Below are 16,465 nucleotides of genomic sequence, written 5' to 3' on the forward strand. Positions count from 1 at the left end.
TACCCATTGGCTGCTTGGATACAAGGGATACCTATTTAAAGGCCTCTTAAAAATTATGAGGAATGAGGTCCGGGAGCGGTACAATCAATGTCACATCACCATCGGATGTGTCATAGAACAAGCATCATCACGCTGAAGATGTGACTCAGGTCCTGGACAGACCTGCAGGTGCCCTTCAGTACACACCAGCCAGGGTCCCGAGAATGGTCATGGTGTATTGCACTCTGCATAATGCTGCACAGCAGCAAGGTTTGGACCTGCAAGAGAAACAAGGCACAGAAAGTGGAGCTTCTTTGGATGATTATGAGGAGGGAGAGGAGGAGTATAAAGATAAGGCGGTGTAAGGTGATATGGATAATGTGTCACCAGCTGTGGCCATTGCTGCCTGGGATTTCTAGGATGCCCTCATTATTGTGAGGTTAACCTCGGATCTATCCATCCATTCATCCAATAATTATATGAAAAGCGACTTTTGCGCCCCACCCACAGCCCCCGCCCAACCCCTGGTTTCCACCCTCTAACACAAAATAGTCCAGAGTCCTTTCTGTGCAGGGTAACATTGTCGGGGGGAGTAAGACAAGCCTCATATTTACGGCACTAGCTGCCATAAAAGTTTAAAGGTTCCAGCCACTTTGACAGGAGAGAAGTTAACTGTGTAAGGTAAGTGGGTAGGATGGGTCGGGGGGAGGTTGGTTGGGTGATTAGGGGGAAGTTGGGGGTGGGGATGTGGTTGGGGGGTTGATTGGGAGGAGAGTCAAATGGTCGGGGGGGGTCGGTTAGTCAGGTGGGTTGGGTTGGACTGTCTGGGGGATAGTCAGGGAGGTAGGTTAGTCGGGGGGGTGATTAGAGTATTCAGGGGGTCAGGTGGTTGGGGCAGGGATTGGATGGGGGTTTGGGGTGTAGTCATGTAGGTCAGGAGGGTAGTCAGGTGGTCAGTAGGGGTGATGGGGGGGTCGGGAGAGTAGTCATGGGCCAGTGGGGAGTTGGGGGGAGCATCAGTATTGTAGTTACCCAGGAGTTAGGAGTGGCTGTAATCTTTCTAACTTTTCCTGGGAAACTATTCTGCTAAGAGAGTTGGAACCGCCTGAGTCTCCGAGTTTCAGATGGTTCCCGGTGCAAGGTAATTTCTTATCAGAAGTTTAATTTTCCCAGGCAATTCCTGTGCAGTCCTCACCTGGGGACATTCGGGGGTGGGGGGGGTTGCCACAACAAATCTCCTGCAGTACCTGTGGGGTACAACCTCCCGGGAAATGGAATTTCTGGGCCTTTAAGTCTGCGAGGAGCAGGTTTGGGCTGGTGCTGCTGAAGCTGATCTTGATCCTTAGCCGATGTCCAGTCTAACACAGTATAATCTGCAGTCGTGCTGCTCTGCTATGTCTCCAAATCACCAAAATGTAGGGGAGACCTATGAATTGTGTGAAGTAACTTCCAAAATATCTAAAGTAACCTCTCAGCATGACAACTATCAGCAAGTCCTTTCACACCAGCAGCTGTGCCTGTTCATTGCTTATTGGTACATTTCCCCGTCATGTCAAACAACCCAGCATACTTATCACAGACCCAATTGCTCAGCATCAATTCATGTCTTCCCATCCACCATCCCACAAGTGAAAAGGCCACTTGACAGACAGAAATCAAGAATGGGTAAGATGTGGAAGTGGTGCAAAAGAATAATACTTAGGTGGTTCAGTTAGACAATAAAAACTTAACAGCCCAACAAGGTGTAACATACTCATGTGCATATACTTGTGCCACTACAGATATTCACTCTTCCTTTCCCTAGTACCTCCATGTGCTGCAACCCTTGTGCCTTCAGCAGAGGTAGAGGCAGGCTGCTAAGATCCATGCTCTTGTTTGCTCTTGACCGAAATCATCTTGGTTTTGGGAGGCCATGAGGGCCCTACCAACGACTGCGCCACCTGGGGCAGACTCAAACTTTGGGCCAATCCTCTGACACCATCCCTGTATCTAAGGAGCATGGGAAGATTATGGACAGTTTCTCCACAATTTCTACCTTTACTTCCCTCAGCATCCTCATATACATGGGAGATGGGCAGGCTAAGGCTGCCCAATGTCTTCCCGCTGCCATACCATGCAGAGGGAAAGTTGACAGATTGACTGCCTGCAGGGAGACCAATTGAACCACCTTATTGTTGAGAGAAATCTGAGATTTACCAACGTATTAGTTATCAGTGCATTTTTGGTGCATTATTATTAGTTATTAGTGGAACCAAAGTTTTTTCAACCTCTGGAGGCCCCACCCCTGGACCCTTCCTACCCATGGGCCTTATGAATTACTCCCCTGCCCTTGGTTTCTCCTATTCCCATCACTAGTATCCATCCTTCACCTGCTCATGGATGGTCCTGTTACCTGATGATTGAGGGTTTTCAAAATCAACAAAGAATGATCAAGAAATTGATAAAGAGGTAGACAGTGCAATATGAACAGTAAGAAATTGATAAATAGACTGTAATAGCTTTCATAAGTGTGTAAAAAGGATAAGATTAGGAAAAGAAAAAACAGGCCCCTTAGATAAAAAGAGAAAATGGTGTAAGTACTCAGCAGGCCTGGCAGCATCTGGAGAGAGAGAAACAGAGTTAACATTTCAGGTCAATGTCCTTTGCTCAAAGCCGTTGAGAAATTCAACATTTTCTTTTTATATTTCAGGTTTCCAGCATATCCAGTGTTTTGCTTTTGTATTAATGGGCTCCTTAGAAACAGGAGAGATTATAATAGGAAATAAGTACTCATTCGATGCCTGATTTGGTTTAGACATTAAGCCTACCTTGTACTTTTGGAATGACTGGATGCCCTTTTGCCAGTAAGCCATGTCAATTGGACAATGCACTTTACAGGGTTTCATTGATCATCTTGCACATAACCTACAGCTGTGCTCCCTTAATGACTGGCTGCATCTTCCCTTCTCACATGGAGGTGTCAGCTGTGGCTCAGTTCATAGCACCCTCGCCTTTGAATCAGAGGGTTGTGGGTTCATGTCCCACTCCCGGAAACCAAGAACTGTGATTGTACTCGAAAGAGTTGCAATCTGTGACTGTTGATAACTTGAAAGAGTTTCCCTTCTCACATTCCTCTCACTTTTAATGCTCAAATTGACCATCTTTAATGTGACCCCAATGACTATTGCAGTCTTGCGTAAAAGCATACCATTTGTTAGTGGTTCCAACTCTAACTTCTCAATAACATGTTCGTGAGTTCTATCAACTAAGCCTTCATCTCCATGTTGAGAATCTAATAAGTATGAGGGTGCCCCCTGTAATGGCCCTTGAGTCCAGCCCTGGGCTCCTCCCACACTGCCTCAGATGCCTCCCATGGATATTGTTTTCCAGTTTCATTTTTAAACTGCAAGATGGTGGTGCGGTATTTCTATTTCGAGACCAGATTCGACCCTCCCACTGTCACTGTTCACATCTCTCCGCTCATCCTGGAACCCATGAAGTGCAGGTAGACATCCCTCCGGTAGTTCTCCAGCCTCCACCAGTAACCCTGGAGCCTATGGTTATTGCTGTGGACATTCCAGCCATTCCCCCAAACCCATCACTGTTGATGTCCTCATGCCCCATGTGGACCTCGCCCCTATCCATCTTAAGCTTATGTGCACAGTGACATACAGAGGTGACCCCTCCCTCCAAAATGAGAGCTTTGCATATGCCCACCTTTATTACATATTCCCCATTTAGAGGTTGCAGGTGCCTCTCCTGAGCTTGGCCATCCCCTCTGCAGCCCAGTACCGAGCCAAACACCCCCAGCACCACCGAGTATGAGACTATGACCTCACCCTGCACACCAAGCTGTGCATGATCCCCATTGAGCGCACGGGCCTTGCCCCTCCCTGGAGCAGGACAACGATGGGCAGGATTTTTACCTTGTGAATCGTGCGCTGGGAGCCTCAGCACCTCCTCGACGGTGGGGGAAGGTGGAAGGACAGCGAGCATGGGCATTTGCGCATGTGCGGGGTGCGCACACTGAAAGCTCCCTGAAGGCATAGAGCTGCCTCAGGGAGCTGAAGATTTTTTAAAACATAAATACTTTAAAAATGTTAAAAACATGTCCCTGCTCATGGGACTCCATCCCATGAGCAGGGACATGCTATAAATGAGGTTTCAACATTTTTATTTTATTTTTAATTCCTGTTGGAAACCTCATCCCGCCGGTGGATGAAGTTTAATAAAAAATCCAAAGGCCACTTGGCCTTTTTGCCCACCCGCCAACCGAACGGTTGGACAGGCAGCAAAAAAAAATCAGATTTAATTAATTAATTAAGAGCCTTAATGGCCTCTTAATTGTCGGCGGATGCACTGCTGCACCTCGTGCACGCCCGCCGAGCAAAATATCAAGAGAGTGCGGGATGTAGCCAGGCTCTCGTCTAACGTCATCGCGCACTATTAATCTCGTTCAGGCTAGGCGCGCGCCTGCCCAACGAGAGAAAAACTCTGCCCGATGTGTATGTCATACACTGCCCTGTAGCATAGCCTGCAAAGCCCCAGGGCTGCCTTTAATCTCTCACCCCGACCTTTTGGCCTCAGCCCTGGGACTATGGCTGCCTGTCACTCAGGTCCCTGGTTCCTTCAGGACTGACCACAACACGTTTCCCTCCCCCACTCCATAAGTCTCTGTGTAACTCTTCCCTCTTGTGCTACACAAACCCCCCACCCTTCTCTACTCTAGAGTCAGCGTGCAACCCCTCCCACTGATGCCCACACAACCCCATGCTGTGTATGTGTTCTACCCTCCATGTAGGGCTTCATCTTCTCTGGTCCCAATCTTCCCTCTGCCCACCATCTCCTCCCCACCCCACCCCCAACTAAACCAACCCTTCACCCATATGTCTCTGTCAATACCCCCTACCACATCATCACCATGCTGATCTCTGGTAGACTGAGCCCTGCCTGAGACCCGCAGCACACAGAGCGCTGTCATCCTGGAAGGGACAGATCATAAGGATTTGGGTGAGGAGAAATTTCTTCACCAAAGGGTTGTGAATATTTGGAATTCTCTACCTAAGGGGGTTGTGGATGTCCCATCAATGAATATATTTAAGACAGATAGATAGATTTTTGGTCAGTCAGGGAATCAAGGGATACGGGAAACGGACAGGAAAATAGAGTTGAGGCAGAAGATCAGCCACGATCATAATGAAAGCCGGAGCAGGCTTAAGAGGGCATAAGGCCAACTCCTGCTCCCATTTCTTATGTTCTTATGAAGGACCTATTAGAGTTTTTTGAGGGTGTAACTAGCAGGTAGATAAGGGAGAACCAATGGATATTGTACATTTGGATTTTCAGATGGCATTCAATCAGATTTTATGCAAGATTAGGGCTCATGGGATTCAGGGTAATATATTAGCGTGGATTGAGAATTCCAATTCCTAAAAGAGTAAAAATAAAGGGGATATTTTTGGGATGGTAGGATGTAACTAGTGAAGTGCTACAAAGATCACTGCTTCGGCCTCAGCTATTTACAATCTATATCAATATTCCAAGTTTGCTAATGATATAAAGCGAGGTGGAGGCAAAGAAGCTATAAATGGTTTTATAGACCTTTAAATGAGTGGGTAAGAAGGTGGGAGATGGCGCATAGTGGGGAAATTTGAAATTATCTACTTTGGTAGGAGGATTGAATTTTTTGAAAGGCAAGAGATTCATAAATTTTGAAATTCAAAGATGTACATAAATCGCAGAAAGTTAGCATGCAGATAAAACAAACAATTAGGAATTCAAATGGCATGTTACTCTTTATTGCAAAGGGGTTGGTGTATAAGATTAAAGAAGTTTTGCTGTAATTCTAAAGGCTTTTAATGAGATCATATCTGGATACCTTACAATTTTGGTCTCTTTACCTGCGGAAGCATATATTTACCTTATAAGATCTTCAGTCAAGGTTCACTAGATTGTTTCCTGGGGTGAGTGGGCTGTCATATGAGGAGAGATGCTGAAAGGTTGTTTCTCCTTGAGTGCAGAGTTTAGAACTAGGGGCCTTAGTCTCAGGAAGGGGTTGGCCTTTAGAACTTGTTATGATATGGCAGGTGGTATTTGCCGGGCTGACCAAATCCTAAAGGGAAACTTGATCTGGCTATCACAACAGTTTTGCAATTTGTATTTATTGCAAGAAGGTTTGTGTACTGAAGTCAGAAATAAAGATTCCACTACTACTTTTGGAGATTTTAAATACTAAATTAAAATATTTATTAACAGAAGAAAAGAAAATTTAAACACACAAGATTACAGTTAAACAGTTAAATTTAGACTTACAACATTTCCCAAAAGATTTCCACTTAGCTAGACTCACAAATAAACACCCTTTTACAGGCAACCATCCCTATAGATTATTAAGCTATAAAACTTCCAGTAATTTTACCCCAAGGCATCCATATGTTGCTATAGGGGAGGTATGCCACAGGATCCTCTCCCCCTCTCCCTCGACAATGGAAATCCAAGGCTTGTAACAAAACTTTGCTTTCTGGAACGAACCAACACTTCTCTGGGATGGCTAGAAGCTGCTACTTCACAATACACTCTTCAAGATCTCATATTGCCACATAGAGCTTTCAATCTTTCCTTAAATACATTTCTTCCCTTTCAAATTTACCCATTGTTCTCAACTGTCTTTTGAAAGTTACCTTTCCCAGAATCTAAAATCTTTCATGTTGTCTTTATGGCCACTGCCTTCAGAAAAATAAACTTAATAAATCTGCTTTATTTATTTATGATCTTTACCAGTTATAAAACTTCCTGTTATATCTCTTTGAAATTCAACACTCGAAATTAAACTCATTATCTATCTCCTAACGCAAATTCCTATTCACGCTGTGTCTACAGGGGATCCCAGCTTAGCTCGTCCATCCCCACTTCAAAATGCCTGCTTTTATACCTAACTCCTTTAATGATTTAAGCCTTGCAGTCTGACGGTCTTCAGTCCAATTAAATTAGTCACACACGCACAACCTACACACAGCCCCCAACAAGCTTTACAGTATCCCACAGTAATATTGGAAAAAATGATATTCTCTTTACAAACTGAAATGAGCAGAAATTTCTTCACTCAGAGGCTTCTGAATCTTTGGAACTCTCTATCCCTGAGAACTGTGGATGCTCAGCCAATGAGTAGTTTCAAGACTCAGATAGGTAGGACAGAATTTTACCTTGTCAGGCAGGTGCGGTGGGTGGGCCCGGGAGCAATTAACGGCCAGCCAGCATAAAACATATGCTGATAACCTCGGCACTGCCAAGGTGGGGGTGGGGAGTGGAGGAGAACGAGCACGGAAGTCAGTGCATGCGCGCAGGTGCGCTCAGTGAAAGCTCCCTGAGGGCACAGAGCTGCCTCAGGGAGCTGAAGATTTTTCACATTAAAAATAAAGTTTTCAATAAAAAGGAAAACATGTCCCCTCTTGTGACTCTGACACATGAACAGGAACATGTTGAAAATGAGTTCGAAAAATTTTTATTTTATTTTTAATTAAGATCGGAAACCTCATCCCGCCCATTATATGAGGTTTCCTCAAAAGTCCAAAGGCCGTTTGTTGGATGGGCAGGGAAAATTTCGACTTCATTAATGGGCTTAACTGTGCTCTTAATTGTCGACGGGCTGACTCCCCCATATGCCCGCCAACCAAAATATCGTGCGTGTGCACGATGACGTCGGGACGATTGCCTGACGTCATCGCGCACTATTTTTCTCCCATTCGGGTCAGGCACACGCCCGCCCGATGAGGGGGAAATTCTGCCCATAGATTTTTGGGTGCTTTGGGAATCAAGGGATAGGGGAATGATGTGGGAATGTGTGGTTGAGGCAGAGGTTCTTACTGAATAGCAGAGCAGGCTTGAGGGGTTGCATGGTCTATTCTTACACCTATTTTTAATGTTATGTTCTGATTGCAAAATTGTAACAAAGAGTCATAAATTTACAATTGGCATCAAGAGAATGGGGAGAGTGTGTTATTAGAGCATGGAATGATTTGCTACAGGCTGCAATAGAGTTATTGTAATGTTAAAGGGAAGAAAAATGAATATTTGAAATAAATGAAAATATCAGAGTTTGGTGAGAGGCCAGGACAATGAGATTAGTCATGGCTTGCCCTACAGAAGCCAGCACAAGCAAGATGAGCCAATTAGCCCCCTTTTGTGCTGTATAGTTTTAAGGTACTAAGCTATTGACTTCACTTATTAATATTTTTCTCATCTCTATTTCTAATATCCAAATTTATAGTCATATTGATGATGCTGCAACAGCCTCACACTTCCCCTAATAGTGTGCATGGTTGGCAATGTGGCAGGATAGTATGTTTGAAATGGAATGTTTTTAATACTTCAAGAAAAGAAATGATATGTGGGCAATAATATCCAGTCTATGAAACCAGAAAGGTGAAACAGGCCACGTATTACTTAACCTTACTCTCCCGTTTGCAGTTCTGATTTTTCTTTGAAGGCAGTGAGCGGGATTTTATGGCCCTGTTGCGGCAGGGCCAAGGCTGAAAATACAGCGAGCCTTCAAAAGCCTGTTGACTTTGGCAGGGCTGGAAAATCCCACCGGCGTAAAATTCCGCCCAGTGATTCAAGTAGGAATTTGCAACTTGAATAGTGAATGTCAGCTGCTGCTTCACTGGGTGGGGGTGGGCATCAAAGCCAAGTCTTCACCTGATATTTATGCATGTGTACATTCTAACAGGATAACAATCCCTAGAACTTTCCCCCCAACTAGCTCAAGAACATTGAAGTCTGTGGAAGACCCGATGTAGATGACATTCATTGACTCAAAACGTAGCAGGGACTTAACCCGAGAACTGTTCTGTTTTCACTGGCTTGGTTTTACCTAAAATAAGATGTACATTTATCTAATGCCCATCAGTGCAAACTATACAAAACTTGGTGGTCATTTTCACGGAGGGTAGAGAGTGAAAAGAGCAATACATGGAGATCAAAAACAATAGGGCTAGTTGCTTCATCAATTCTTAGTCAACGGATGGAAAATTTAACATTCAGCTTCGAGCCTCCATATTGAATCAAGGGGTTATTCAGATGGGGCAACAGCATATTCAGGAGCCTGGGTTGGCGTCCAGAACAGATAAACACTGTGTCTGATTGTGTTGCATGTGTGACCTTGTGTTGGTGTGTATAGGTACAGAGCTGAAATATGTTCCATTCAGCAGAAATGTCAGTCCATACTGCAAGAGCAAATAACACCATTTAAAAAAAGAAACCATGAAAGGTGATGTTCAAAGACTTAAAGTTGCATTGATTTCTTGCACAACATTCGTGCTGCTGTGAAACCTCAAAGAGTCTTTACTATTAATAAGGTTAGCATTCAAAGATAAATTCTGAAGAAAAGCGAGAGCAGTAGTGGTTTGTTTGTGCAATTTTACAAAGTGCCAGATGGGCTATCAAGTTTATTCAGAAATACGTTTTTCATGTTTCCTTCTTTCTCAGAATAGCAGATCAATGTCAAATACCTCAATCTCTTAATCAGTAACTTTGGGGCAAAGAGCTAAGACAAATGACACAAAATGAGGAGGTTCACTGCTTTTCACTGTAAAACATCTCAATGTTTTTCCTTGTCTTGCATTTGATGTACAGATTTATTCAAAGATCTTTGTGCATTAATAATATTAACTTAATCTGGCAGTGCTAGCAGGAAATGTGTGGCAACAGTCAAGTTGAGGCTCTGAATGTACGACATTGCAAAACCTCAGTTAACATCTGCTCCAAAAGTCAGCACACCTGACAATGCAGTATTCCCCCACGGCTATACTGAAGTGTCAGTGTTGAATATATGTTCCAGGTCTGGAGTGGAACTTGAACCCTCAATCCTCTAACTTTAAGGTAAATGTGCTGCCACTGAGGCCTAAACTCAAAATAGGAGTGAATTGGACTTCTGACTCTGGATATGGGGTCTCTCACTGTTGGGATATACAACCTGTTAAAAACACTGGGCTTAAAGTTGGATTGAGCTGTTATTAGGCCACAGGGATCACAATTCTTGATCTGCATTGGTCTGTTCCAGTGGAGGTGCTGCCACCACATTTACCTGATTGTAGCATAGAGCAAAGTGTCTGCCATGCTGCTGCATTGCTCTGTGCTCAGCAAGGAGCTAAGCAGCTTCGCTGATAGCACATGGTGCAGTCAGACTTCTATTCTTAAAGATGTTCTGTCTCTTAGAGGGAAGCCATGCTGAATGACTGGAGGCTGCTGTTGAATACTATTGCTGCAATTTTAAACAAGGAAAATGGAACATCAGGGCAGGGAGAAAACTACAGTGTTGCAGATAAGGCACTGGAGGCCTTAGTGATGGATGTGGACAGGAGTAGGGATGCCATGGTTCCACAAGAAGCCAAGAGATCCTGAAGGAAACACTCTGAAGGGAATGGGCACAGGTGTCCAGGGAGGCCAATTCCCAGTATCTGGGCTCAAGAGTAACAAACGAGAGGACATCGAATTAAGGTGATTGGCTAAAGAAGCAAGAGCGGCCTAAAGGAAAACACAGCGAAGGGTTAGGAGCTGGAATGCACTGCCTGAGAGTGTGGTGGAATGCACTGCCTGAGAGTGTGGTGGAATGCACTGCCTGAGAGTGTGGTGGAATGCACTGCCTGAGAGTGTGGTGGAATGCACTGCCTGAGAGTGTGGTGGAATGCACTGCCTGAGAGTGTGGTGGAATGCACTGCCTGAGAGTGTGGTGGAATGCACTGCCTGAGAGTGTGGTAGAGGCAGGTTCAATCAAATCTTTCAAAAGAGAATTGGATAATTATCTGAACACTTAAAAATCTGTAGCACTACAGGGAAAAAGCAGAGAAGCGGGACTGGGCGTGGAGAGCCGGCACAAACATGAAGTGCCTGTGCTGTAATTATTCTACGATTCTATGAGGCCTGGCCACAGTATCACAAGGAGTCTGAGCACCTCATACGGGTGGGCAATATCAGCGAATGCATCACCTCATGACTTCTCAAACAACTCCCTCCCTCCCCAAACCCACCCCCATCACTCAGCTATCAGTAGCCTCTGGCACTCGGGACTCACGCTTAACATCCAGATACTCCCCCTCACCCTCAAACACCTACCAGTGTTGCCAACGTCACATACATTTCTTGCTGTCTCCACATACCTCCAGCTATGGCAGAAATACCACCCAAACACAATTACTAATAATCTTCCCTCTCTCTAACATAAAGTAGGAAGCGCGCCCGCTGACAATTAAGCCCAATAACGGCGCAATTGTCTGCAAATTTTCATGGCCCGTCCAACGTTACGGTTGGCTGACAGCCAAATCGGCCACCCTTTACACTTTTCTTCAAACCTCATCCAAGTGCGGGATGAAATCTCTGTTATGAAATAAAAGTAAGTACCTGTGGACAGCATTTTTATGAGGTATGCTTTCGGCTGCTTGATTGTGATGCATGGTTATTTTTTTGCAGCTTTTTACACCTTTATTTAATCATTTGCAGGTCTACAGCTCCGTGAGGCAGCTGCCTGCCTTCAGGGGGTTCTCTCACAGTGCTTACCCGCACCCGCAGTGACGTCATCGCCCACCCTCTCCCCACCCCCACCCCGACAGCACTGAGCTTTTCAGCACATGTTTCACACTGGCTAGCTATTAATTGGCCAGACAGCGTGAAATTGTGGTCGGGGGCCGACCACGGTTGGTGGTCTGTTTTCCGGACACTCCCAGGCCCGCCAATCGCATGTGCCCGCCGAGAGTAAAATTAAGGCCCTAGTTTCACACAAATCCAGAATCCAGAACCAGAAGTCCAATAGCAGCTTTTAGGTGGTTCTGTCTGGCAGAATTCCTGGCCTTGGCCCTAGGAACTCAGTTGCAGATTGAGTCTGTTGAAGATGCGGCAAAGCATTCTTGTATCCTGGGTATTAGTCCGCTCTGTAGGTGATATACAGGGTTCCTTCTGGAAATCAGACTTGGAGAGAGATGGAGGTCAAAGGCAGGCTGCTAGCCTGGAGTCCGGTTCTCTTCGGAGGTTAAACCGCAAATGAAGATAAAATTCAAAAGCTGTCTAATTAAAGGAATTTAAACAGCTCAAGTCTTGGTCATGTGACAGGGTGGTTTCGGGTCAAGCTATTAAGCTAACAAGATGCCATTGTTAAAACCCATTGTGCTTTGAGCTGGTAACTGAAGAACCATTAGTAAAACATTGAAGATGATGAGTCCCAAACAGCTCTGCATTTGTCCAGAGCTGGCTGGTGCAGACATATTGTCTACGAATCCTTTGTTTTGGCTTGGCTTGAATGTTTATATGATGCAAGGCGCGTTACATTCCAGCCATTTTATCAGTCCAGCAATTGTCCATTTTGAAAAACAGGAAAAATATGTTATAAAGTAACCAGAAGACTGTACACTTGGTCCAGGCGATCTGTATAGAATTCAAATAGATTATATGATGGTGAAACAGGATAAACTCAATATTCAGTCCGGAAGGCTTGAGTTCAACAACTTTAGATCTTGAACTCCCTCCCTCCTCCATCCCCACCCCCTTTCCGTTTTTTCCCCCTCCCTTTTGTTTTTTCCAATAATTTATATAGATTTTTCTTTTCCCACCTATTTCCATTATTTTTAAATGTATTCCACCCATCGTTTATTTCACCCCACCCCCACTAGAGCTACCTTGCTTGTCCTGCTCTCCACTCTTAATTAGCACATTCTTTTAGATAATATCACCACCTTCAACACCTCTTTGTTCTTTTGTCTGTGACATCTTTTGGTTATCTCCTCCTATCACTGCTTGCTTGTCCCAACAACCCCTCCCCCCCTTCTCTCCCCCCCCCCCCCCCCCCCCCACCCTTAAGCCAGCTTATATTTCACCCCTTTCCTAATTCTACTTAGTTCTGTTGAAGGGTCATGAGGACTCGAAACATCAACTTTGCTCTTCTCCGCCGATGCTGCCAGACCTGCTGAGTTTTTCCAGGTATTTCTGTTTTTGACCATGTATTATGATATCAGAGGTAAACAGTGCTTTGAAATTGATGAGTATAGGAAAAGCAGTAGGCATAGATATCAGCAGAATATCCATAAGCCCTTGGAGAGACAGAGCTATAAGTGATAACAGAAATTTGTGATCAAATATATACCATGGATTCATTCCAAGTAACTTGAGATATTCATTCATTAGGTTACCCAAGAAACCTAAAGCAATGGAGTGCAATTAATTTAGAACTATAAGATTAACGAGTCATGTCATTAAACTGATCTTGAAAATCATCATAGAAAGAAATAATAACATATCTGAAGCAAAAATTAGTGAAACACAGTCTGGATTTAGTGCTGGAATAGGAACCAGAGAGGAAATATTCAACCTTTCGATAAACATCTAGAAGTGAATAAGAACATTTTATATATATCTATTTATATATATATATATATGTGTGTGTATATATATATATATATAGATACTTATATATATATATGTATATAATATCTATTTATATATATATATGTATCTATATATATATATACTTCATAGACAATGAAAAAACATTTGATTGCATTTATCACCAAAAGCAAATAGACGTGCTGTTGAAATGCGACATTGACAGTAAAGAAGTGAGATTCATCCAGAGCCTATATTGGGACCAAATAATAAGCATCAGGCTAGAAGATGGATAATCAGATATGTTTCAAGTGAAGAGAGGAATATGACAAAGCTGTGCATTGTTGTCAAAATTATTCAATCTGTACACAGAACAAATATTCAGAGAAGTAGATGCACTTCCAGGGGTTAAAAATTGGAGGCAAGAACATATCAAAGTTGCAGTATGTTGATGACAGAGCTCTACTTGCACGATCAGAAGAGGCCATATAAAATATTGTAAATCAAGTAAAATCTAGAAGTTTAGAATATAGATTGAGTATGAACATGAAAAAGACAAAAACACTGGTAGTTGGAAGGAATACACTAGAAGAAACTAGAGTGATGATTGCGGTGGATGGTGTCACACTGAAACAAGTAGATAAGTTTGTTTATTTAGGACAAATGATAACAGAAGATGGTAGATGAGATGCTGAAATTAGAAGAATGATAGAGATAACCAAAAGTAATTTTATGAAGATGAAGGATCTGTTAACAACGAGGAAGGTCAAGTTGTAACAAGGAAAAGGCCTCATAAGATGTTACATTCTACCTACTTTCCTGTATACCTCAGAAACCTGAGCAATAAATCAAAATCTGTGGAAGAAAATCAAGGCCTTTGAAATGTGGATGCTAAGACGTAGACTAGAAATTTCATCTACAGACCATAAGACCAATAAAGAAGTGTTAAAGAACTTAAAAAAGTGACATCCAGAAAAGAAAATGTCATTTCAGCCATTTGAAAATGGATCTCTTCTTTAGGGCAAAGTGGAGGGAGCAGAAAGAGGGGTCAACCTAGACGTAGTCAGATGACAGACTTCACAGAGCGATTCAGATGAGCTACAGTGGATGTGTGAGGATGGCGCAAGACAGCCGAGCTTGACAGCAGATCTCTTGGTAGGAGCAGCTACAAACAGCAGCTGCAAAGTCGCTCTGGAGCATGGTGGTAATAGTGGAGGTTATGATGTCAGTTCACTGAGCACAAGGCGACATTGGCATGAGAGTAAGCACAAGGATGGGGTTACATCATAAGGGCAGAGTGAGCATGGTTGAAGACAGTGGTGCGCATCAGAGCGTGCTTTCACAGTGTAGAGGTCTATATCTTATTAACTCCTTAGTGTTTCACATAAGTCCCAGCACTACTTTGCTCACCACCACCCCTCAACCCAGGCCACCTTATCCCTCAGGCATCAAGAGGAGGTAGAAATGTCCGAGGAGGCAGCATCGCATCATATTAGCCCACACTCTACCAACACAGATGCCAACACATCGCAGGGATGTAGTGCGCATGTAGAGTCGTTGGCACATGGTGAAGGACACCGTACTGGAGTGCAGGAGGAGGTGTCAGACTCAGAGGCATTTGTGCACCATTCCTCTTGAAGGAGGGAGGAAAATCACAATTATGCCCCAATGGGCAGGAACATGGAGCCTCAGGAGTCACCTTTTGGGGTATAGTGTTTGGGCAATCAGCAGCAGATGTGTGGACTTCTGGTGGAGTTCCCTGAGGCAATGAGAGCTCATGCACTGTGAGTGGAGGAGCCCATCACAGTGATGAGCTCCACGTTGTCTCAAGGACTTGACCACATGAACTTCAACCATGAGAGAATGGCCACTCACATGGAAAGGCCCACGTAGAAGCACTTTCTTAGTGGATGCAAGGATAGCATATTAGCCAGGAAAGTGTGCAAGGCTCACTCAGCAACCTGAAGCAGTCCGCCTAGAGTATGGCATCCTCAGAATATATGAGGAGCTGCGTTCCCTGAACAGGATGATCACACTGTTGGCACAGCAGTTGCTGGAATGGACGACTGCTGCGCATCAGCAGCCAGCCCCCGTCAACCCTACCTGAAGTCCAGCCTAGGGATGTGGAGGTTATTGAAGAGGGTGAAGGTAGCAAGAGCTTCTCAGCACCCTCATCTTCTTCCACCTCCCCAGCAGCTCCGCTAGAACCCTCATCTGTGCCAAAAGTGCCAGTGACCACTGGATGGGCATTTCCCTGAGTAACTGTGGCTTCCATGTAAAAGGTTTATTAGGTGAGGCTGTTCACCAAGAATTGGCTGATGGCAAGTGTGAGATTGCAGGACCTTAGGTAAATCTATTTTGGGTTAGGACTCTGGCAGTGACACCCTCCTGCCAAGAATCAGCTGTAGATTCACGGGCCTACCTCTCAGCTGCCCTGCCACTGCCACCCTTCTCCCCCTCCTCCTCCATGTCAGATTCCTGAGAATGGACAGGGGCCACCACCTCCTCCTCCTCATCGTCCTCCTCATTGAATGTTGGCGCTCTGGCATTACTTCTTCTCCTTCCAGTTGTAGGCCCCACTGCTGCACAATATTGTGCCGCATGCTGGCACCTGAAGCACATTTTGGGAATGCCAATGGGGTAAAACCTGGCTGTGCTCCTCCTCCTCCTTCCTGGAGCACACTGCACTGCCTCTACCTCCCAGCCTGATGCCCTCTCTTGTCCTCTCTCTGGCCTCATGTTGGTCATATTCAATTTCCTCTATGGTGCCAATGTGCGAAGGTGCCATCTCCATTTTGTCTCTTCTTTGGTACAATATAAAAAGCTCCCTTCTCTGGCATACTCTCCTTCCTGCCAACTGGGTGCCTGTGTCAGGAGGGGCAAAACTTTTGCCCTTCCAAATCCATCAGCCCCACCATCCTACTCTCTTGGGTTAAAGCCAGACGTCTGTGATTGATTTTTTGTCACTTCAGTTGCTGCAACTTTTGGACTTATCCAAAAGGGTACCCTCCCCCTCCAAAGAACTCCGCAAACTTTACACTTTCTCCTGATAAGTCTAAAGTGCACAAGTTGCATTTCCCACACCTTCCTTTTGAAAATCAGACCTGGCTGAAGGCAGCTGCAGTTTTATATGTGCAGCTGC

This window comes from Cetorhinus maximus, chromosome 16 (assembly GCF_964194155.1).
Source record: "Cetorhinus maximus chromosome 16, sCetMax3.hap1.1, whole genome shotgun sequence".
Classification (NCBI taxonomy): domain Eukaryota; kingdom Metazoa; phylum Chordata; class Chondrichthyes; order Lamniformes; family Cetorhinidae; genus Cetorhinus; species Cetorhinus maximus.